Consider the following 25795-nt stretch of genomic DNA (forward strand, 5'->3'; position numbering starts at 1 on the left):
TTCTGTATTTTCCAAACTTTGTGGTATTTTTTAACAAAACCCTTGCATTCAGAAAACATTTATTTTAAAATAGTTTATCTGAAATCTTTAAACTCTTTTCATTTTGTGAGAAGTGTCCTTGTGGCATTATGATGTTTGAGGAAAGAAGACAGAATTGACCCCAGGCCCATATGTACCCCCAGTTTCTAGGAGAATTGGCTAAGGATCCAGGGGAGCTACAGATAAGTGGGGAGTCTAGCAGCCTGGCTATTCCCCAAGGAACCCAAGAGAATCAACACAGAAGGCTACAGTACCCACAACTATACTCCAATTTGCAAAAAAAAAAAAAAGGGGGGGTAACCGACTTAGATGTGATCTGAAAGCACTTGGTCTTGCCTGTCCCACAATGCCTACATTCTCTCCTACCCTTTACACAAAATTCCTGCAAGGCTAATGTTATCATACCCATTTTACAGATGAGGAAATGAACACACAGAAAAGAGAAGCATCTTGCCAAGGTCCCAAGTCAGTCATCTACCAATGTCTGGATGCAAAGCCACGTGTGCTGATGCCAGTGATCAGACCCTTTGCATTACCCCACGTGACTTCTTTAATCTAGATTGAAATGATTAAAAGAACTGTGTTTGATAGTGGAGCCAGCACACCACCTGCATGGTACCTCCTGCCAAAGGGACCCAAACTCTATGGATTTCATGAAGACAAGTAACCATATTTATGCTTTACCCCCTCAGATTCCAAAAAGGACACAGGATTGGAATGAATTATAAATTAGGTGTGCATCTGTATTATCTTAAAACAATAGTTCTTAAACAAGGAAATACTAAATCAAAAGATACGAAGATGCTTAAAGGTTCTTCATACATATTTCCTACCTTTTCTTTAAAAATACTCTATGATTTTACATGTCCATGAACATGTTATACAAATAACCATTTAGTCACATCTTTGCCATCACTTGTTCAGTCACTAAGTCGTGTCTAACTCATTGTGACCCTGTGGACTGCAGCACGCCAGGCTTCCCTGTCTTTCACTCGCTCCTGGAGTTTGTTCAAACTCATGTCCATCAAACTCACTGTCCTCCCTGGAAACTGCGACTATACAATACTCTGTCAAACTAACAAGAGAAAACAGAAAGAATGTCTGAGTCCATACCCCAGCATGATATGATCTGAACATGTCCATTCAAATTTTCAACCATAGTAATGCAAAGGCTAGACAACCAGCCCAGTTTAGTCTTCTTTTGGAAAAAGGGTAACTGGCTATGGCTAAATAATTAGGAAATCCCAAATAGACATAAAATTATAGGAGAAGGAGTTCCCTAGTAGTCCAGTGGCTAAGACTCCACACTCTCAATACAGGGGGCCAGGTTCTGATACCTGGCCAGGGAATTAGATCCCACATGCCACAACTTACCAGAGTTTGCAAGCTGCAACAAAAGCATGACGGTATGACATCAAAGATTCCATGTGCTGAAACTAAGACTCAGCCCAGTCAAATAAATAAATATTTTTAAAAACCATAGGAGAGTTCAAAGACTAATCCAGACCCTAGCTTCCAAATCCAAAATGTCGAACAGATCAACAGAAACCCTAAGTAATATTTACTAAAGGTCTATTCAGTGCCATGTTCTTGACTTATATTCTGAATTAGCCCTTAGAAACCAACTTTGCCGAGCTATTTTTACCTTCATTCTATAGACAGGAGGAAAAGTGGTTCATGAAGGTCCACAAGGGAAATGAGCCACTCAATCCAAACCCAGACTCATCTCCCCCAAATTTCTTGATTCTTTATCATTCTGCTTTTATTCTAGCATCTTATTTTCATATTATTGTATTAGGTTCCCAGATTTTAAAAGAAACACTTGTTTATTACAGTAAATTTTTTAAAGAGTTTGCAAGTTTTTATTGAAGAAGAAATTAAGAATTGCCCTTAATCTATCATTCAAAGATAAGAACTGCCTACTCTTTGGTTCATTTTCTTCCATTCATGTATGATTATATATAATTTAAATAAACTGATTAATAGAGTGCATATGAATGCTAGTTTCACTTTAAAGTTTTAAAGGAATGATTTAAACTTCTGTATTGTGCTGAAAATTCTTTTTCCCAGCGTCTCTAAAACATTATTTTTTATATTTTACTATTTTTTGTGGTTTTTGGTTGTTTTTAAATCAATAAGCAATCTAGGATTGCCATTAGTGTGAGACTTTTCACATGGCATTCAATAGTACTTGAAACTATTATTTTTTATGTCTAAAACTAATTCCATTACATAAAACCACATAATTATTTTAGCTACTTTGTATTACAGGGGGTTGGTAGGTGCCCAATATGCTGCTGGATATCAGTGGAGAAATAACTCCAGAAAGAATGAAGGGATGGAGCCAAAGCAAAAACAGCACCCAGTTGTGAATGGGACTGGTGATAGAAGCAAGGTTCAATGATGTAAAGAGCAATATTGCATAGGAACCTGGAATGTCAGGCCCATGAATAAAGGCAAATTGGAAGTGGTCAAACAGGAGATGGCAAGAGCGAACGTCAATATTCTAGGAATCAATGAACTAAGATGGACTGGAATGGGAGAATTTAACTCAGATGACCATTACATCTACTACCATGGGCAGGAATCCCTCAGAAGAAACGGAGTAGCCATCATGGTCAACAAAAGAGTCCGAAATGCAGTACTTGGATGCAATCTCAAAAACGACAGAATGATCTCTGTTCGTTTCCAAGGCAAACCACTCAATATCACGGTACTCCAAGTCTATGCCCCAACCAGTAATGCTGTAGAAGCTGAAGTTGAACAGTTCTATGAAGACCTACGAGACTTTCTAGAAGTAACACCCAAAAGAGATGTCCTTTGCTTTATAGGGGACTGGAATGCAAAAGTAGGAAGTCAAGAAACACCTGGACTAACAGGCAAATTTGGCCTTGGAATACAGAATGAAGCAGGGCAAAGGCTAATAGAGTTCTGCCAAGAGAATGCACTGGTCATAGCAAACATCCTCTTCCAACAACACAAGAGACATGGACATCACCAGATGGTCAACACTGAAGTCAGATTGATTACATTCTTTGAAGCCAAAGATGGAGAAGCTCTATACAGTCAGCAAAAACAAGACTGGGAGCTGACTGTGGCTCAGAACTCCTTATTGCCAAGTTCAGAATTAAATTGAAGAAAGTGGAGAAAAACCACTAGACCATTCGGGTATGACCTAAATCAAATCCCTTATGATTATACAGTGGAAGTGAGAAATATATTTAAGGGACTAGATCTGATAGACAGAGTGCCTGATGAACTACAGATGGAGGTTCATGACATTGTACAGGACACAGGAATCAAGACTATCCCCAAGGAAAAGAAATGTAAAAAAGCAAAAAGGCTGTCTGAGGAGGCCTTAAAAATAGCTCTGAAAAGAAGGGAAGTGAAAAGCAAAGGAGAAAAGGAAAGATATAAGCATCTGAATGCAGAGTTCCAAAGAATAGCAAGGAGAGATAAGAAAGCCTTCCTCAGCGATCAGTGCAAAGAAATAGAGGAAAACAACAGAATGGGAAAGACTAGAGATCTCTTCAAGAAAATTAGATATACCAAGGGAACATTTCATGTAAAAATGGGCTCAATAAAGGACAGAAATGGTATGGACCTAACAGAAACAGAAGATATTAAGAAGAGATGGCAAGAACACACAGAAGAACTGTACAAAAAAGATCTTCACGACCCAGATAATCACGATGGTGTGATCACTGACCTAGAGCCAGACATCCTGGAATGTGAAGTCAAGTGGGCCTTAGGAAGCATCACTACGAACAAAGTTAGTGGAAGTGATGGAATTCCAGTTGAGCTATTTCAAATCCTGAAAGATGATGCTGTGAAAGTGCTGCACTCAATATGCCAGCACATTTGGAAAACTCAGCAGTGGCCACAGGACTGGGAAAGGTCAGTTTTTTCCCAATCCCAAAGAAAGGCAATGCCAAAGAATGTTCAAACTACCACACAATTGCACTCATCTCACACGCTAGTAAAGTAATGCTCAAAATTCTCCAAGCCAGGCTTCAGCAATACATGAACCATGAACTTCCAGATGTTCAAGCTGGTTTTAGAAAAGGCAGAGGAACCAGATATCAAATTGCAAACATCCACTGGATCATGGAAAAAGCAAGAGAGTTCCAGAAAAACATCTACTTCTGTTTTATTGACTATGCCAAAGACTTTTACTGTGTGGATCACAATAAACTGTGGAAAATTCTGAAAGAGATGGGAATACCAGACCACCAGACCTGCCTCTTGAGAAACCTGTATGCAGGTCAGGAAGCAACAGTTAGAACTGGACATGGAACAACAGACTGGTTCCAAATAGGAAAAGGAGTTCGTCAAGGCTGTATATTGTCACCCTGCTTATCTATATGCAGAGTACCTCATAATAAACGCTGGGCTGGAGGAAGCACAAGCTGGAATCAAGATTGCCGGGAGAAATATCAATAACCTGAGATATGCAGATGACACCACCCTTATGGAAGAAAGTGAAGAAGAATTAAGAGCCTCTTGATGAAAGTCAAAGTGGAGAGTGAAAAAGTTGGCTTAAAGCTCAACATTCAGAAAACTAAGATCATGGTATCCAGTCCCATCACTTCATGGCAAATAGATGGGGAAACAGTAGAAACAGTGGCTGGCTTTATTTTTCTGGGCTCCAAAATCACTGCAGATGGTGATTGCAGCCATGAAATTAAGACGGTTACTCCTTGGAAGGAAAGTTATGACCAACCTAGACAGCATATTAAAAGGCAGAGACATTACTTTGCCAACAAAGGTCCGTCTAGTCAAGGCTATGGTTTTTCCAGTAGTCATGTATGGATGTGAGAGTTGGACTGTGAAGAAGGCTGAGCACTGAAGAATTGATGCTTTTGAACTGTGGTGTTGGAGAAGACTCTTGAGAGTCCCTCGGACTGCAAGGAGATCCAACCAGTCCATCCTAAAGGAGATGAGTCCTGGGTGTTCATTGGATGGACTGATGTTGAAGCTGAAACTCCAATACTTTGGCCACCTGATGCGAAGAGCTGACTCATTGGAAAAGACCCTGATGCTGGGAAAGATTGAAGGCAGGAGGAGAAGGGGACGACAGAGGAGGAGATGGTTGGATGGCATCATCGACTCGATGCACATGGGTTTGGGTGGACTCTGGGAGTTGGTGATGGACAGGGAGGCCTGGTGTGCTGCGGTTCATGGGATCGCAAAGAGTCGGACATGATTGAGCGACTGAAGTGAAGTTTGTTTACTTCATTTTTCTCCATCCCAAGTAATATTCTGATAAAACCCTTTTATACCATCTATTATGTACATCTCCATTTCTGTAAAATAGTAAATTGCTGGGAATCGAATTATAAGTCCAAAGGATATATATATCTAAGATTCTCAAACCACATTTCAAACTGCCCTCTAGAAAGGCTGTAGAAACTTATACTCTTTTGACAACTACATCATTTCATCCTCACTAATATCATTGTTTAAATTGTCAGTGTAAATAGACGGAAATGGTACTTTTATTCGGTAATAATTATATTTCAATAACTACAAGTAAAGCTGATTTTTTTCAGGTTTTTATTGACTGTGGCAATTTTTCTTTCATTAATTGTCTTTTTTTTTTTTCTACCAAGACACCAAGTTTTTTGTTGATTAATAGTGTTCTTTATATATTTTAAGATAGCTGACCATACTGAATGGTATATGTTGTAAATATTTTCCCAGGGTTTGTCTTTTAACATTTCTGTCATTTTATTTTTACTTAAAAATATTTATGACTTTTATGTAACCAAGTCGATCATTCTTTCCCTTAGAGTTCATTTCTTGGCTTTGACACTTGGAAAGCCCTTGTTCCTCCTGAGATCAAATAAATATTCCCCTATATTTTCTTAAACTCTTCCCTTTCCCACCGCACTGTGCTGGTTCTTGTTTCATATGAGTGAAAACTCAAACAAGAAAAGAAAAATCCGTGAAAATATCCTTAAGGTTAAAGAAAAAAAAGAAAGTAAATCCATCTGAAAAGACACATTCGCTGGCAGATAAATTATAAATGATTCTGTCCCCTTTGTGATCTCAGGGATGACAACCACAGGGAACATCAAACACCTCAGAGAAGCTCCCTTATCCCTGATCTTCAATCTGGGCCTGGGGAGCCCCTAACGCTGTGATCCCCCAAGGGAGCATAAGACTTGATGCCAGTGGGAAGCAGGCAGTTTCTGTCCCCAAATCGCAAACCAACCAGGTATTCCCAGAATATCAGCTCTGTGCCCAGCCCTGCATCTCCACCAGCCAACTCTGGGAGCACACAGGTATGCTTAGAGGGGTCCTGCCGAGGTTCCAGGAGCTGGGGAACAGGCAGGTAAGTCTGGAGGGGTCTTCCTGAGAGAAAGCAATTAAAATTCACATCACAAAAGGAAGGAGGCTTTTTTTATTCTAAACTGCAAAACGTGGTGTGGTTAATCAGAGCAATTATAAATGGTAACATCATTATTCAAGCTTCTACTTCCACACGAAGTCATTTAAATGAATACATTTTCTGCCTTGGAGCAGTAGCTGCCAGTGAGCTTTTAAAAAGAAATGAAAAAAAAAAAAAAAAACAGGAGAAGCCGTTGATGCAAAGCCTTGGAGGATGGGGCCAAAAGAAATCAAGGTTGGGGATGAGGAATAGGGAATTCTGGGCTCAGTCTCAGGTCTGACCCCAGCTCACTCTGTGACCTTGGACAAGACCTCTTCTCCCACCTGTGCTAGCTGGAGAATAGATTACCTTGTATTCCTGAGCCCTCCAGACTCTGACATTGTGGATCTGAATTCTACAGCTTATTTCAAGATGCCTGAACTATATGTTGCATCTGTAATTTTATAGGAGCCATGGGTGCAATGGATGCATTCTTGTATTCAAATTCTTCAGACACTGCCCTTGCTGCCTCTAAATGATAACAGGTTTATACCCTAATATCCCTGAATTGTGTGTCAGTTCAGTCGCTCAGTCGTGTCTGACTCTTTGCAACCCCATGGACTGCAGCATGCCAGGCTTCCCTATCCATCACCAACTCCTGGAGCTTACTCAAAATCATGTCCATTGAGTTGGTGATGCCATCCAACCATCTCATCCTCTGTCGTCCCCTTCTCCGCCCACCTTCAATCTTTCCCAGCATCAGGGTCTTTTCCAGTGGCTTCGCATCAGGTAGCCAAAGTATTGGAGTTTCACCTTCAGCATCAGTCCTTCCAATGAATATTCAGGACTGATTTCCTTTAGGATAGATTGGTTGGATCTCTTTGCAAGTCCAAGGGACTCTCAAGAGTCTTCTCCAAGACCACAGTTCAAAAGCATCAATTCTTCAGTGCTCAGCTTTCTTTATAGACCAACTCTCACATCCATACATGACCACTGGAAAAACCATGGTGTGTGGTCACTGTGAATTATGGGGAAAGGCATAAGTGTTGGAATCAGATGGACCAGGGTTCAAACTTCAGTTCTGACTCAGATAATCTTAATGTTATCCTGGATTTAACTACATTTTACACAAGTTTCTTACTTTACTGACTATACGCCTCCCATCTCCCTTTCATTAGAGCATCTACTTTAGAAAACTTGTAATCTTTAAAATTCTCCCTCTGCCTCTTTGAAATGCAAGGAACTCTTCCAGCAGCTTACCATCTTACCAGTTCTACACCCCAGGAAACAAAATGTCTTTCTCAAGGACCTGGGAACCATCTCCTTAAGAGGTAAGCAGCAAAGAAGGTAAGTCCCTCTTTCCCAGTCTCTGTGGCAATGTACGAGCCTAACTTCAGTGGGCACCTTGCTCTGATGAAATGTTAAGTGAGAAAGTCAAGAAAGTCAATTTTCCTTTGGTAAGAAAATGATCTGGACTAACATTGATCCTGCACTAAAATTCTCCAGCCCTTCAGTATAAATGATCCTGCACTAACATTCAGTTCAGTTCAGTTCAGTCGCTCAGTTGTGTCCGACTCTTTGCGACCCCATGAATCGCAGCACGCCAGGCCTCCCTGTCCACCACCAACTCCCGGAGTTCACCCAAACTAATGTCCATCGAGTCGGTGGTACCATCCAGCCATCTCATCCTCTGTCGTCCCCTTCTCCTCCTGCCTCCGCTGCAACAGTCTTGAATAATATCTTCCTTGATTGTTTAACTTTGTCCAGTGGGTTTATATTTAGTTGCAATTTATACTTAGTTTCAACTGTGTGATTGCACCTCCTTCAACTTCCCTGAGCGTCAAAGTCTCTATTCATGAAAGACAAACAACAGTGAAACTCCTTATTTTAAGATGTGAATGAGATCTTAAAGAAATGAATCAGGGCTTCCCTGGTAGTTCAGTCGGTAAAGAATCTGCCCGCAATGTGGGAGACCTGGGTTCAGTCCCTGGGTTGGGAAGATCCCCTGGAGGAGGGCATGGCAACCCATGCCAGTATTCTTGCCAGGAGAATCCCCACGGGCAGAGGAGCCTGGGACGGCTACAATCCAAGGGGTCGCAAAGAGTCGGACATGACTCAGCGACTAAGCACAAAGCACCTACCATAAAGCAGAGTGGTAAACTGTTTGCAAAATCAGCCTCCCTATAACCACACTCTTGAGCCATCCCCTCCCACAGTGACTGTGGGCTTGGCCGTGTGAATTTCTTTGGCCAGTAAGACATCAGCAAACATGCAGCAAACAGAGGCTTTCAGAAGTACCTGCGCCTGGTGCATGCCCTCTTTCTGCACTTAGAATCCTGAGAGCATCGCAGGCAATGACTCAGAGCGAGCCTGCTGGAAGGTAAGAACCCACAAGGAGGAGAACCAAGACACCTAGATGACAGCCTCTCAAACACCTGAGATGCGATGCGGGGCATTTCAGACACATGAGAGAGCTCCGTGGAGACCAAACAGCCAGTCCAGACTATTGCAACCACCTACACGACCCACAGAATCATGAGCCAAATAAAACAGCTCTTGTTTTAAAGCAATATGTTGTGGGCTCATTTGTTACACAGCAAAAACCAACCGATATTATCAGGCAGTACATTTGCATTTATTTGCTTCTTTTCCCCTTGATTATGGATGGCTTTTGGTGGCAGTGAAGAGAGCTGAGCACTAGGCGGGGAAAAAAAAAGTCACCAGCCCATACAGACAAGGCTGTGCTGTCTGTAGCTGGTATTTTTACCAGCTCCCTCTAGCTTCAGAGATCAGAATTAAACACACAGGAAGAAACTCCAACCAGGCAGATGTCACAAAGGACTCTCTGCAAGGAGATGTGGATTTCCTAGCAACCTTACCTAGTACCATCAATATGTGAGTGTCCTGCTTTTGGCTCAAGCACCCTGGTGAAGGGATGTTCCTCCCTTGAAGAACTGAAACATTTCCTTAAACTGACACAGAGAGTCTACCCCAGGAATGTCTACCTTTGGGCAATGAGCACCCAGATACCTGCATTTCCTCAGCATCACTATGGAGCAGGTATTGGACTCAGTGATGAAAAGATGGCAATAGCTGGGAAGCCACCCACCTGTCGTCATGGAGCTCAGAGTCTGGTGTGAGAGGCAGATCATAAAGGAGGAAACAAGCAGCATGATGAGAGCAGATAATAAAGATTATGAAAGAAACAGGTATAGCATTTGGCAAAGAGTGACTGAGTCCAAAGTCATAGTACCCACTTAGCCAGGAAGGTCACAGAAGACCTGAGGAGACGAGATGTGAAATAAGATCAAAGGGTATGAAAAAGCCAGTCTTTACAAAACAAAAATAAAGGCCAAAAAAAAAAAAAAAAGAGTTTCAGGCAAAAAGAACTGTGCAAAGGTCCTGAGGCAACAAGGCTCCTGAGAAGTCAGAGACAGCCAGTGTAGGTGGAGCCAATGGGCAAGGGGAAGAAGGTCGGGACATAAGGCTACAGAGGTGAGTAGGCCAGTTCTCTCGGGCTTGGCCTCCCCAGCATGAACAACCTCCATCCTTCCATCCAGTCTCATACCTGCCCTCCAGAGGATGTGTTCCAGGTTGTCATCATCACTCTCAGGTATGCAGGGCAGAGGTCAGGGGATTTGATGACCAGAGGTACCATTTCCCCCATGCCAGGCGTTCTGTGGGTTGACCTCCTAACTTCGCATCACCCATGAGGTAGAGACAACCACTACCCCTTTACCCCAGAGGGACTGAGGTGACCTGCCCAAGGTCACACACCTGGCCAGGGTCAGCATGCAGCAGATCTCAGAGCTGATGCCAGCCTGTCTCTGGTGGCTCCTTGGTGAGGAGGTCACTTAATCCCCCCGGGGCTTTGTCTCTTCTATGCTTGCTTATTTCAAGCTCTCTGGTCCTCTGCAGGCAGTGCTGGTCAATTCTGGGAGCCCAAAAGGAAACCCTAAAATGTCCTCCTCTTATGCTTCACTAAGTTAAATTCACTTTGCAGCCTGTTGGAACTACACTGGCTACCAACTGTCCTTGAACCTCAGCATTGGAAATCACAATGAAAGCAAGTCAGGAAAGAAGATTCTTGTTACCCTGAGTGACTTTTCTCTGCACTAAACACTCTATTTACTTCATTGTGCTGTTTAATCCTTTGATCAAATCCAGGAAGCTAAGCAACTTCCCAAGGTCACAGAGCTGCCAAGGGCAGAGCCACAGTGGGAGTCCAGGCACCCACCAAAGTGAAGCCCTCCACAGGCTGGTTGCCAAGGCCACAGTCAGAGAGACTCCCCCAAGCTGTGTACTCTGCTCTCCTCCCAACGCCATCATCCCTTTCTCCCTCTCAGACAACCCCACTGGGCTCTCAGTTCCCAGGCCTGGCTTTGTCTGCCACGCCCATGGGGCCTTTGTCTGTAGGAAAGCACCAAGTTCACTCACAGTCACATACATGCAAATAAAGACCCCTGTACTCACCCACGTCACATATATACATTAACAGACATGCATTTATCTACGGATGCACAAGCACTCACCTCCCACGTATAAGCAAACGTGTTCACATGCACACGCACTTGTGTGTACAAGTGGGTATGTATGTGCAAGTACTCGGGCTCAGACGCACACACACAGCCCTTCTCAATTCACAACAAAAAGAAATAACTAATAAAATGTCACAAAAGTCATTCAGAAGCCAAGTAAAGACTGGAATTGACAGACCATGCAATGAGACAGACAGAAAAAGCCCTGAACACACCAGTTAAAAGACCCCTAGTATTGTCTATCACACAGAAGCCTGTAAAAAGACCGCATTATCTCTGACACAAATACAGCTCTCCTCTTTCTGCAGAAGGATTCCAATAAAGATAAGAGCTTTCTCATTATTCTCATGTGGAACAAAAAACAAGCTCCCATTCCAAAATCAGCACACTGGAATAAAACATGTTTAGTTAATACTACCTCCCCAGGCCCACCCCAGGACGCTAAGCTCACTCAACAGACACTCAACACATTTCTGGAGCCCCTACTATGTGCTTTCACGTACAGTCTTACTTAGTTCTCACAGTAACTTCCCGGGTAGGTATCATTAACCACAGTTGGGGAGACAAGCAACTAGGCTCAGAGGAAGTTCTTTAACTTGAGCTAGTCTAAGAGGTAAGGGAAGAAGAAGTTAGGTTTTTCTGACACCAAAATCAATTCTCCTTGCGTAATACCAAGCATAAGCATGAAGAGTTCAAGAGAAACTCAAGACCTAAGAATTGTCAATAGTTACAGGCATGAACATCACAAGGTGAGCAGAGCCAATGAGGGCTAAGGGGAGGCTGCCAGGTTAGCTGAGGATCTCTTAGAGACCTGTAGGGTGGCTATACTGGCTGGGTGGAAAAGAGAAGGGTAACACAGAGGGCAAGGGAGGAAGCAGGAATGAGGGATACAGAGACAGCGAGGTCAAGTGAATGAATTTATTACAGCTGGGAGCAAGAGCAGGATGGATCCTGAAAGAAGGAAGTCCAAGTTGACACTGGCGATCAGGACCTTTTGACCACACACTAAAGAGCCTGGATACTGATGCACTCAATACTTGTAAGGCTCAACCCTTCTATGGACGCCAGGCCTGCTCCAGAAAGTGGGGACACAGCAGTCAAGAGGACAGAAGAAAGTCATGATCCCTACTCTTGTGGACCTCATCTGTTTGTTGTAGGGGTGGGGGAGATCAAAAACAATAAATGTTTTTTAAAGTAAATTATATAGCAGGAAGGTGGTTGAATACTATGGGAAGAAAGAACTGATCAGGGTCAGGAATGCCATCGTTGTAAATGATGTAAAGTAATGTAAATGATGTAAATGATGATCAGACTTGGCCTCATTGAGAAGGTGACACTGAACAAAGCAGATGTGAGAGGAAGCCTTGCAGACCTCCTGGGAAGGATGTGAGGACACTGGGACACCCAGAACAGCCCGTACAAGAGGACTGAACAAGGGGATGCACCCCCTCCTCGCTCAAGAGACAACCAAGGGGCTAGTACAGCTGAAGCCAACAGAATAAGGGAAAGTGAAGTTCCAGTCAGGTCTAAATCTACTCCTGTGAACCACAGGCACTTGGAAAGGTGAGACAGTGAGAAATAAAATTCATACTATGATATAGAAAGGTTGAGGTTCCTGGTGATTCCTTCATTCACCTGTAGAAAGTGTTCATCCCAAGAACTGAGCAGTAGGGGGAAAAAAATCTATTCATGATATCTAACTAACACTTGGTAGTAATCAGAAGACCTGACGTTATCTGAAACTAACATGCCACTGGACACACGTTACCTTCCTGAAGCCACAGGAAATGAGAGGACCCTCGGGCCCGGTTTCCTTGTCAAAGATAATTAGTATTTCCAGAGTGACATCGGCTCTGAGGGCACAGACCTGGGGGCTGTTGGCTCTTCCATGGTTCACTAAAGAGCATCCACTGTGCCCAAAGCCAGCCAGCTTCCTGGGACTTATACTGTCCACTTCGGGACAATGGCTGACATTTGAGGAAAATGGACCAGAACATTCAGGTATCTCCCCTCTACCTGAGCTCACTCTGGGTTGCTGCCCTCTGCAGAAGTCCCTTGAATCCAATGTCAGAAGACCCCTTAATAACAGCCCAAGAAGCAGTTCTGAATCAGGCTCTGTCCAGCCCTGAGGCTCATATGAGGTCCAATGAAATTAGCATGAGAAGCTAGAGACTCCTAGCTGAGAGATGTTGACGATAAAGCAAACAACAGCAGGCAGGCATCAAGTCTACCAAGCACCACTCAGAGGCAAGTGGTTTACGCTGCTTTACCTCATTTGAGGCTCCCGAGATGTCTAGAGACAGACAGTATTAATATTCCATTTTGCAGATGAAGAACTAAAGCACAGATGATAAGTAGCCTGCAATGGAGGACTGTGCAGACACCTGCACAGGGACTTCTGCAGGGGCCAGGGGCTGGGGACAGGCCCTCTTCTGTGAGAGGAACCTGTCCGTCCGCTGTAGTGTACAAGACACAGATGTCTTGGAGGCCATGCCCCTGCATTACGCTAGACAAGGTGGGGAAGATCGGGCACTGACACCCCAGCTTCAGCATCTCTAACCTTGTGTCATTCTGAAGTCACAAGGAGCCACAAGAGGCCACCACCTGTCAGTGGACCTCTGCGTCTACCTCCTTCCTCCTCCTGGTACCCACCTTCATCCACTCGCCCCACAGCAGCCAGTGAGCTGAGCTTGTCCTACAGGCTCCTGTCACAGTGCCCCACTGCTCCCCGGAACACTCCCCTTTCTTTGCACTTTCTCCCCTGTATCCACTAAGTCCAACAATACGAAATAAATCAAATTAAAAATTTAGTGCCTCAGTTGCACTAGTCACACTTCAAGTACAAAATAGCGCCCCATGGTGAGTGGTTACCCTATCGACCAGTGCAGATACAGAATACAGCCATGAGTACAGAAAGTCCTACCAGGCAGAGCTGGCTTGCATGGTAAAACCCCAACTCCCCACCGAGGCCTACAAGGCCGTGGGATCTGGCCCCTGCTCGCCCCTCCAGCCTCCTCTGATGGAACATCTGTCCCACTGTCACGCTCCAGCTACCTGTCCTTACTCCACATCCACAAACAGACCACACTCTCGCCCACCTTGGGGTCTGGACTTCCCCCCGATACTTCCTCAGGCTTAGCTCCTCCGTACCCTGCAGGAGTTGCTTCAGACTTCACCTCCTCAAAGGCGTCACCTGAAGTCAGAGGGACAAAGCCTCCTGACACCCCCTAAACCAAAATGTGATGGTGGTGGTTTAGTCACTAAGTCGTGTCCGAATCTTGCAACCCCAGGGACTTTAGCCCACCAGGCTCCTCTGTCCATGGGATTTTCCAGACAAGAATACTGGAGTGGATTGCCATTTCCTTCTCCAGGCGATCTTCCCAACCCAGGAATCGAACCCGGGTCTCCTGCGTTGTAGGCAGATTCTTTACCAACTGAGGTATGAGGAAACTCCAACCGAGTTGTGTATATATATATATATATGCCGAAATGTACATATATGCATATATATGCCAACACATGTCATCACAGCAGCTATTCTGACCACTCCCTGTTGTCTGTCTCTCCCTTCATGGCCCTTGCTACATTTGTCACATCTGACAGTAGCTGGCATCTGAAACGTTGGCTAGTGTTGGGGCCCGTCTTAAAGCTCACACACGTGGCTGTTGGCCACAGATCACATGGACCTCCTCACAGGGCTGCTCATGCCACGGCAGCCCGCTTCCCGTAGAGCAAGGTATCTGGCAGAGAGGCCGGCCAAGATGCACCCTGCTGAGTCTTCTCTTATAAGCAAATCTTGGACGCAGCGTCTCATCACCTGTACCAAATTCCATCAGGTCCACACACCAGGCCGGGTACAGGGTGGGAGAAGACCACGCAGAGTTAGAAAGACGAGAAGGCAGGCAGTCCTTGGGAGCCGTCTTGGAGACTGGCTTCCACAGGCTGGTTGTCCTGCTTGTTACTGTGTCCCTAGAGTACTGAGCACTAGAGTTAAGTTCTCTGTAACTATAAATAATGAATGACTGGGGGACTTTCATGATGGTCCAGTGGCTAAGACTCCACACTCATGATCCAGGGAGCCTCAGTTCGATTCCTGATCAGGGAACTAGATCCCACATGCCACAACTAAGACCCAGAGGAGCCAAATAAATAAGTAAAAATAATGATGGGAGTGCCCATCTCATACCTCATCTATGAAACTAAGGAGTCACGCCTGAAAACGTTACATGCTCCTTCTGCAACACCCCATCTATAATATCCATGTTGATGGCATGGTCTCTGAGCGTGTGTTGCTCCCAGTAAAACTGGTGACATGAAGATGAAGGGGTGTGGATGTGTGGCCCCCAGGGCTGCTCGCTCAGGGACAGGGTCTGGGGTGGGACGGACACACGAGGCTTCCTCCCTCTGACTTCAGTCTCGTCCAGGGTTCCCAGCACCCGGTGCCACCAGCAGTCCTGCCCTGCATCACACAGGACAGACAGGTTCACGACAGTCAATGAAAGTATATGTCCCGTGCAGCAGGGAAGCGCACACTCACAAAAGACCAGCAGAGCCATTGACTTTTTATTAGATGCTTCTCCCAGGCAATAAATGGGGAGAGACAGTGGCTGCAGGGAAACAGAGCCCCCTGGACAGAACCTGTGATCCAGTCAATCACTGGAGCTGAGATGAACATTGACTCTTGACACAGGTCAACTGGCAGGAATGCTAGGAATGAGGGCAGCCCTCTAACAAGGCAACTGTGTCCCCCTGTTACCTGGGATTGCCAACAACAATGAGAATAATCCTGATGGAAGAGTAACAGCTACCAGGTACTAATCACCTTAATACATCCAGGCCCTTTATACCCTTTATCCCTAATCCATTCAACATCTACTATACAATAAGTTCACACCTATCATGTACCAGAAAGTCTCAGGACATCATCCCCTGGTATTTGGCACACAGTAGATCCTCCATTGGAGAAGGCAATGGCACCCCACTCCAGTACTCTTGCCTGGAAAATCCCATGGACGGAGGAGCCTGGTAGGCTGCAGACCATGGGGTCGCAAAGAGTCGGACACGACTGAGCGACTTCACTTTCACTTTTCACTTTCATGCATTGGAGAAGGAAATGGCAACCCACTCCAGTGTTCTTCCCTGGAGAATCCCAGGGACAGGGGAGCCTGGTGGGCTGCCGTCTGTGGGGTCGCACAGAGTCGGACACAACTGAAGCAACTTGGCAGCAGCAGCAGCAGATCCTCCGTAACCACTGTATAAATGAATTATAAATGAGTAGTAAATGGGTAGATGAGTGAGTAAATGGGTAGATGGGAGATGGATATTATCACACTCATTTTACAGAACAGAAAACTTAGGTCGATGTACTGAAATGTGTTAGTTGCTCAGTCGTGTCCAACTCTTCGCGACCCCATGGACTGCAGCCTACCAGGCTCCTCTGTCCATGGAATTCTCCAGGCAAGAATACTGGAGTGGGTAGCCATTCCCTTCTTCAAAAAACTTAGATCTATACTGTTGCTCAAAGTCATGTGAACTGAATTGAGGTAGAGCCCAGTTTGAACTTTCTTTTTTTTTTTTTTTAATTCTTCCAATTTTATTTTATTTTTAAACTTTACATAATTGTATTAGTTTCAACTGTCCGATTTCAAGTCCAGGACCCTTTTCACATGACATCACACCTTTAAACAGTCTTCATGTGGGTGCGAGCACAATCAGCAGGATTCCTCCAATTGGCATGCTATGATATGACTCTTCATGGAAACAGAGACCAGAGCGTTTCTGGGCAGTAAGAGATGCTGCTGCTGCTGCTAAGTCACTTCAGTTGTGTCTGACTCTGCGTGACCCCATAGACAGCAGCCCACCAGGCTCCCCAGTCCCTGGGATTCTCCAGGCAAGAACACTGGAGTGGGTTGCCATTTCCTTCTCCAATGCATGAAAGTGAAAAGTGAAAGTGAAGTCGCTCAGTCGTGTCCGACTCTTCGCGACCCCATGGACTGCAGCCTACCAGTCTCCTCCATCCATGGGATTTCCCAGGCAAGAGTGCTGATGAGAAGACATTTTTGTGGTTTGGGAGGTGGACCCAGGGATACCAACTTAGTCACCTGTCAGAGTCCTCCATGCACACCGCGGCCTTTGGCTAGTGCCCTTCTGAGTCCAACCAGGGGAGCTGGGAGCCCGGCTTCCCCAGTGAGGCTGAGAGCAACCGCCAAGCTGGGGTGGGAGGAAGAGGTGCGCCTCACTGAAAACAAGCGCTGCTTTCTTATTACACAGAACCCCACTGGCTCCCAGAGATCAATGCAAATTCTTACTGCTTGTTTTTATTATTCACAAACACTCAGTTTTGCTTCCCCAACCACTTCCTCCACCTTCCCTCAATGAACTCCCTGACAGCAGAAGAGTATACAGATTTCTGCATTTGGGGACTTCTGCTCTATTTACCTTAAGTATGTTTTCAACTGGGAAAACTGGTGACTAAAAACTGACCCTGTAAGATGTGAACTTGAAACCACTGAGAATTTGAAAGTCAAGGAGAGAAGCCAGAAAAACTTCCAGTCACAGATCACACAACAACCATATTGTCACTTGGGCTTCTCACAACAACACAAGCCCTCAGGGGTGGGGGGTGGCAGGGAACAGCTGAATAAACAGAAGCAGCAGAAGTCAAGGTATGAAGAAGCAGGAGGAGGATGCACTTAGATGCTTGGGTATCACAGATTGGGTATTACAGGTTATCAGAGAAGCTAAAAATGGACTTAAGCATCACAACAATCATGTACAAAGTATCTATCACCTTACGAAGCCATCGCTTTTTCATAAAGACCTTTAAAATAATGTGCACCTTGGAAGACATTTAAAAGGATTTTTCTAAAAAAAAAAAGAAGAAGAAGGATGATCATAAAAGATTCAGAACAGAGGTTGGCAAACTATGTCCTTCTGCCTCTTTTTGTAAACAGTTTCATTGGAAAAATATTTACTAGCTCTCCCTTTATAGAAATGCTTGTCAACCCCTGATTGAGATGTTTCACTGAGATTTTCTTCCATATATTTATAATGTCGACATTTATGAAGATGTTAAGTGGTAAGTGGCTAGTGGCAAATCATCTGGTACAAGGGATTGGTGTTCATTGTCTGAGGAGAGCAAAATGATTGATTTTTTTCAATGTGCATACTTATACACAAATGCACCCAAATCGATAATGGACAAAATTGTTGAGAGCTCTAGTGTGAGTCAAGGCCACAGTAAACCCAAGGTCCTAGAAGCTTCTACGTCATTTACAGACATCACTTTCCATCAAAGAGCATGGCTAAAATGATAAATCTCAGAAAAATAAAGAAAGATGGCCATCTAAATTACCTTTTTAAACAAATGCCTAGTAAAGTGAGAAATGACTTTGAAAACACAAGTATTATCACAGTAGTAGAACTCCAGGTCAGAGCCTGATTCTTCTTCATGGAGGGGGTAAAATGTTAACACAAAGGTCAGCATCTACATAAGGAGAACCAATTCATTACTCACTTACAGGAAAAGGGGAACCTGAAAAGTTAGACTACATCAGTTCAGTTCAGTTCAGTCGCTCAGTCGTGTCCGACTCTTTGCGACCCCATGAACTGCAGTGCGCCAGGCCTCCCTGTCTATCACCAGCCCCCAGAGTTTACTCAAACTCATGTCCACTGAGTCAGTGATGCCATCCAACCATCTCATCCTCTGTCGTCCCCTTCTCCTCCCGCCTTCAATCTTTCCCAGCATCAGGGTCTTTTCAAATGAGTCAGTTTTTCACATCAGTTGGCCAAAGTATTGGAGTTTCAGCTACAGCATCAGTCCTTCCAATGAATATTCAGGACTGATTTCCTTTAGGATGGACTGGTTGGATCTCCTCGCAGTCCCAGGGACTCTCAAGAGTCTTCTCCAACACCACAGTTCAAACGCATCAATTCTTTGGAGCTCAGCTTTCTTTATAGTCCAACTCTCACATCCATACATGACTACTGGAAAAACCATAGCTTTGACTAGATGGACCTTTGTTGGCAAAGTAATGTCTCTGCTTTTTAATATGCTGTCTAGATTACACTATGTAGCAGATATTGTTTCCTAACTGCCAAACAATCATGTGAGGTGGGCAGTATTTATCAGAGGTGTTTCTGTAATATATAGAAGGGAAAGGAATGAAGATTATCAAGCAGAAATAAAGGGCATTAAATTGCTAAATTCAAGGGTGGAAGAAGAGTTTTCACAGGTCAATTAAATCTTATGGAGAGAAACAAATTCAGGAGAGAAGGCAGGCAGAATTCTGAAATGATTTGCACTTTGTAACTAAGAAAAATGAGGGTAGGGTTTTGACCAAGCGGAGTTAAAGGCCTTAGTGACTTTCATACTGTAAAAATCCACTACCAGTGGGCTGGAAAAGAGGCTCCTTTCCTACACCAATGAGATAATCATAGAGGTCAGCCATCCTCAACTGCATTCAGGAGACTGCAAAACTTTTGTGTAAACCAATGGATAGCATATCATCATCTGCAGTCCATACCTCATCTCTTCCAAATACTTAACCCTGCTGTATTTTTTTAAAGTCTTAATCGAATTTGTTACAATATTGCTTCTAAGTTATGTTTTGACTTTTTGGCCTGGAGGCATGTGGGATCTTAGTTCCATGACCAGGAATCGAACCTGCATGTCCTGTATTGGAGGTGAAGTCTTAAACACAGGGCTGCCAGAGAAGTCCCTACTTCTGCTAAAGTGCAAAACCAACCATAGACAATACAGAAATGAAAGAGCATAGCTGTGTTCCAATAAAATCTTATTTATTAAAAAACAAAAGCTATCCAAAGTATCAGATAAGTCCACTTACACGAGGTACCTCAAACAGACAAATGCAGAGACGGCAAGGAGAAAGGCGGTACAAAGGAGCTACAGACGGGGGGAAGTGGGGAGTCATTGTTAAATGTGTGCAGAGCGTTTCGGGAGTTGATGAAAAAGTTCCAGAAATGGACAGTGAAGATGGTTGTATACCACTACAAATGTATGTTTAAAAATGCCACAAAATTGTATGTTTAAATGTGGTTTTAAAAGAACTAAAAATCAGATTAAGTATTAAAAAGGAGATGATATAAGTACCACTAGATTTCACATATAATGGATGTCATACAGTATTTCTCCTCCTCTGACTCACTCCACTTAGTATGACAAGCTCTAAGTCCATCCATGCTGCTGCTGCTAAGTCGCTTCAGTCGTGTCCGACTCTGTGCGACCCCATAGACGGCAGCCCACCAGGCCCCGCCGTCCCTGGGATTCTCCAGGCAAGAACACTGGAGTGGGTTGCCATTTCCTTCTCCAATGCATGAAAGTGAAAAGTGAAAGTGAAGTCGCTCAGTCGTGTCCGACTCTTAGCGACCCCATGGACTGCAGCCTACCAGGCTCCTCTGTCCATGGGATTTTCCAGGCAAGAGTGCTGGAGTGGGGTGCCATTGCCTTCTCCATCCATGTTGCTACAAATGGCATTATTTCATTCTTTTATGACTGAGTAATATTCTGTGTGTGTGTACTACATCCCCCACCCTCTCTATACACACACACACACACACACACCCACACCCACATATGTGTGTGTGTGTGTGTGTATGTCTTCTTTATCCATTCATCTCTCAGTGGACATTTATTAAAATATGACTGTCTACCCTAAAATCTGGGACATAACTAGAAACCATGAAAACTCAGGAGAGTTTTGGTATGGGAGTCAGATACAAACTACATGCCTAAAACACATTTTTTTACACCAGCAATAGCCAATTTAAAAAATAATAGAAACATTTACCCCATACACAAAATACACAACGATATAAGAATAAATAATAGGCAAGACCTAAAAGATTTAAGTATAAAACTAGTTACTATGATAAATTTCATGTTGTATATATATTTTACCCTGATGCTGGGAAAAATTGAGGGCAGGAGGAGAAGGCAGTGACAGAGGGTGAGATGGTTGGATGGCATCATTGACTCAATGGACATGAGTTTGAGCAAACTCCAGGAGATCGTGAAGGACAGGAAAGCCTGGCGTGCTGCAGTCCATGGAGTCTCAAAGAGTTGAACATGACTTAGCAAGTGAACAACAACAAAAATTTTTCCACAATTAAAAAAAACTTTAAGCACATGAAAATGTGTAGGTATACACCCACACAGATACACCTCAGATGCCATATTGCAGACATCTATGTCTCACCATTGTGATCCCACTGATAACTTTCACCTAATGAAGTGAGAACTACCATGGGGATGGCTTTACAACCAGGTACAAATGACTCAGCCCAAGAAAAGCTCTCAGGATCGCTGGCAGATTAAAAACACTTCCAAATATGGCCAACAGACTTTTCAATCCCAGTAAAGATTCTTTTTTCTTGTTGGCGCAAGAATAACAACAATCGTTATTCTTTCTTAGTTTTCTATTTACTTAAAGTAACATAAGTGACACAAGTTCTCTTGAAATTATAGGGAATATTTATCTTTAGTATTTCAGAGATAAATAAAACCAATGATTTTTTTTTAAAGTTGGCCCCATCTGGCCCCCAGGTCATAGATGTCCATGCCCTGCACAAGATAACCTTAGGAGGAATGTCTTGGGAATTCACTGGCGGTCCAGTGGTTAGGACTCTGCACTTTCACAGCTGAGGACCTGGGTTCAATTGCTTTTCAGGGAACTAAGAACCCGCAAGCAACGAGGCAGCTGAAAAAAAAAAAGGAGGAAAGTCTAAGGCTATTTGTGTGGCACATCAGGAACAAGGACACGAAGGAAAGAATTTGAGTCTTGGATGAAATGACTAAATGGAGGTTGGATATTGAGCACCTCCCCCGCTGATTCTAGACAAGTTGCTAGAAGTCATATAAACGATATAGATGCGTGTCCAAGTTGCCTTAACCTATTCCCTCCTGGAAATTTGGGGAAAGGAGAAAACCCATCTTTGGTGCTCTGTGTAAGCAGGCCTGGGACCTGAGGAACAGAGCTGCCATGTACACCCTTCTCTACCTGCCACCCAGGAAAACAGGAAGCAGAGAAGTAAGTTAACATCTTTGTCCAGCAACCAAAGCAAAACTCTTAGTGTTTTAATAATAAACATCACGATAACTGAGCCAAAAAAGGAAGTTGGAGGACTGGAAGGTTACAGTTGATTAGGGGAAACTGCTGTTGCCATTTAACAAATCACCCCCAAATTAGAGCTGAAACAATAGTAATCATTTATTATCTCTCTGGATAATATGGTCTATGGTCTCTGGAGGAGGAGTTTGGGAACAGCTGAGCTGGGCAGCTCTGGCGTGGGGTAACTAGGGGGACTGTGATTGCACAGGGACTGGGCAACTGAGGGTTGACAGACATCTCTCCCTCTCCACGCGGTCTCGGGTCTTGTCGTTCCACGTTGGTTGGCTCGGGCTTCCTTAACGTATGGCTGCCTCGAGTGTGTTCCATGGAGCTTGAGGGTCCCAAGGCGAGTATTCATGAGATAAAAGGGAAAGGGTGTGCCCTTTTCTAGCCCAGCCTCACAACCATTCCCACCTCTTTCTATTCATCAAGGGGAAGAGAAATAAACCGCTCACTTGATTAGGGGAGCAAGTGAGCAAGCAACTTGATTAGGTTCTGGAAAAGCACCTGGGACAGAATCTATTGTTGCAAGCATTTTTAAAATATATAATTTGCCACAGGGACTAAAGCTTATTTGAGATTGTTAGTTTATTTACCTATGAATAAAATTAAAGTATGAGTGTTACAAAAATATTCTTGATTCTCTCTGCTCAAAAATCCCTTAAGCATTTCCCAGGGATAGTGAACCATACGACATAAGCAAGCAGAGTTCTCCTCACCAAAACCCACAGATGTCAGCTCAAAACAGTACGTCATACCACCTGTCTGGCAGCACTCAGAACCTGTCTGCTTGGTGATTGCCTTGACATCATTTGTGACACAGTGAAATAACCAATTTATGTGACTAAAGCCTGCTGAGATACTGGGACACAAGCAGAAGATAAATTGTCTGGACATCAAACCCAAAACACATTTTCAGGTCTCCTGTTCAACGTAATCTTCCAAGTGACAGTGTCAGAACAACACGATCTCAACCACTGAATAACAGGAACAGCAGAAAACTCTTTAGACATTACTCTTTTGATCATAATTTAAAATATTTGTGGCATAGGGAATGCTATGTATTTATCAAGTCTTTTTACATTTAAAAAGACCTCTTCCTGTGCATCCCAGACCACTTCATTCCTGTCTTCTCTTACGGTCCATCAGGACCATGTGACTGGATTGCAGTCAACTAGATGGGTTCTAAACCATTTTCATGCCTGACCATAAAAACCCTAGGGATGTTTCACACTCATTGTCTCTTCTCTTTCCAAGCTAACCTCAGAGGCCACAAGGCAAAAGGACCACTTGGAGGAGCCACAGAACCCATAATAAAATGTCATTTCAATGAGAAATCACTTTTGTGTGTGTATATTAAGCCACTGAGATTTTTTTTTCTTTCCTGCCCCCAAAGCTAAGAGTCAAATTAAAACATCCAAAACTGGGGTGGTATTGGAATTTGGAGCAACAAAACTTCTTGTTACTCAGGTTATCTCATACATTGAAAAAAACTAGTAGATGGGAATTCCTTGGAAGTCCATTGGTTAGCATTTGGTACTTCCACAGCAAGGGGCACGGGTTCAATCCCTGGTCGGGAAACTAAGATGGTGCATGTCACATGACTTGGCCAAAAAGAGTCTAACAACTACTAGATGCCAGGCACATTCCCCAATCAAGGAAGTCACTGAGATTTCAAGAGTTTGTTATTGTAGTATACCCGAGACAAGCCAGACTCACATAATATTCTGTTAAAATCAACATGAATACATTAATGAGCAGAATTAAAAATTCACATGAATTTTTAAAGTTAAAATGCAAAACTTTAAAGAAACATCGTGCTTGAGGCAGGCTACACTGGCTATGCTCCAGACCCCCAAGACCCACACATGCATTCACTTCTGCTATTAGGAAGACTTCAGTGGAATTATCAGAGATGTACCCTAAAGTATTTGGCAGAGACAGTCTGTGGAATGAAACAAAACCCAGTTCTATTACTTCCTCACTGACTCACTGAGCAAGTCACTCCCCTTCTCTAAGCCTCAGATTATGTGATGGGGGAACCATTGTTATTGGGTAAGTTTTAGGTCTCCTGGCCTGGAAGAACAGCAAAATTTGTCATGGAAAAGCCACCAGCCCTTTTGCTTAGGGAAGCACCTGAATGTATTTATAAATGATGAGGCTGACTAGACACAGCCAGGTTGAGAGAAATTTAAATGCTTTTAAAAAAGAAGTAAAATTGTTCATTAGGACACATAACAGGAATTTTGGAGTCCCCAGCAATCTCTTGAGAAGAGTCCTTAAAAAGGACAAATGGGTACTTCCCTGGAGATCCAGTGGTTAAAAATCCACCTTGTAATGCAGGGGACATGGGTTCAACCCCTGGTTGGGGAACTAGATCCCACATGCTGTGGAAGAGCTAAGCCTACACGCCACGACGACTGAGCCCACGTGCCCCAACAAGAGCATCCATGCGCCCCAACAGAAGATCCCGCAAATGCAACAAAGAACTGGAGTGTTGCAACTAAGACCTGATGCTATCACATTAATTAAATGAATAACTTTTTTTAAAGGACAAATGAACAAAAAAGGCTGAGAAAGGAGACACAGCGACATGGTAAGAGGACAAAGCCTCCAAAGGGTACTGGCACGTGTGCACTTCCTGCTGTATTAGCTACCTCTGCTGCATAACAAAACATCTCCCATCTCAGTGGCTTAAGGCAACTAACATTCATTGCCTCACAGTTTCTTCTGATCAGGAATCCAGGAGCAGCTCTGCTGAGGGATTCTTGTAGAGGATCCTTCATGAGGATGCAGTCAAGGTTAATGAATAAATAATCAGAACTGGAAACAAACCCACTGATTCTAACTCAGAGTTTATATTGCAAGTACAGTAGAAAAAGGAAGAGAATCAGAACTTGGGGGAGCAAAAGATCACTGTAGTCTTGTTTCTGCCTTTCAAATCTCATGAGCACAAGCATTCATCCAATCTGGGCGCCCACTTGAGGACTCACATCATCCTTGAACCCCTTCCTAGCTCTGAAATTCAGGGACCCTGGGACCCAAATGGCCATCCCAAGGCACTAGGAGAGATGTGGGCAGCATAGTCCCCTGCAAGGGGGAAAGAAAGCAGGCCTGCTGAGACACTGCAGGAAGGACTGTCTTCTTCACACACACACACACACACACACACACAAGTCAGAATCAGGCATCCAATACATTGCATTTCTACACAGGGCAAAAATCCCACTCCTCAAAGCAAGAGACTCTCATTTGTTTATTTCATTTTTCTTTTTCTATTTTTTTTTTTTTTGAGGGACCAGGGATTTATTTCTGTCATGACACCAATCCAATGCAACTCATTGCCACCACCTGATGCAGTTCAACTGCTCTTGCTTCTCCTGAGTTCCTTCGATCAGGAAGGCAACTACTCGACTTCCTGTGAGAAAGGGCAAGAGGGCAGTTTCCAGCAATGAGTGTGCTTCAAGGAATATCAGGGAGGGAGGGAGGGAAGGAGGGAGGAGGCGAGGCAGCACACGTGTGAGCAACTTCTATACGTCTGGCTCCTTCATATACAGTTTTAATGCCCTTACAAGAACCCTATGAAGCAGGTGCTATGCTACAGGTGAGAACAGCCAGGCTCACTCTGGGCAGCTACCTTGGCCAATACCCAACAGCAAATGAATATGGAACGAGGGATTGGCATGGCATATGCGAACCTAGCACTTCAAATCCTG

At 43.9% G+C, this 25795-nt stretch overlaps 1 protein-coding gene and 2 long non-coding RNA genes across 4 annotated transcripts in view; 2 read left to right on the forward strand and 1 right to left on the reverse strand.

Annotated features, from left to right (window-relative positions):
* Positions 1 to 25795, reverse strand: part of LOC133258790 (receptor-type tyrosine-protein phosphatase T-like) — a 447290-nt gene that overhangs the window by 224137 nt on the left and 197358 nt on the right. The window lies entirely within an intron of this gene.
* On the forward strand, positions 6138 to 9099 carry LOC133259738 (uncharacterized). Of its 2 annotated transcripts, none has more exons than XR_009740500.1 (3): positions 6138 to 6376; positions 7653 to 7743; positions 8745 to 9099. It is a non-coding gene; the product is annotated as an uncharacterized LOC133259738 (long non-coding RNA). The 2 variants fall into 2 exon arrangements; XR_009740501.1 differs by having other exon boundaries at positions 6138 to 6326.
* LOC133259739 (uncharacterized) lies at positions 9286 to 12149 on the forward strand. The gene is made up of 2 exons (XR_009740502.1): positions 9286 to 10025; positions 11878 to 12149. It is a non-coding gene; the product is annotated as an uncharacterized LOC133259739 (long non-coding RNA).

This window comes from Bos javanicus, chromosome 13 (genome assembly GCF_032452875.1).
Source record: "Bos javanicus breed banteng chromosome 13, ARS-OSU_banteng_1.0, whole genome shotgun sequence".
NCBI lineage: Eukaryota > Metazoa > Chordata > Mammalia > Artiodactyla > Bovidae > Bos > Bos javanicus.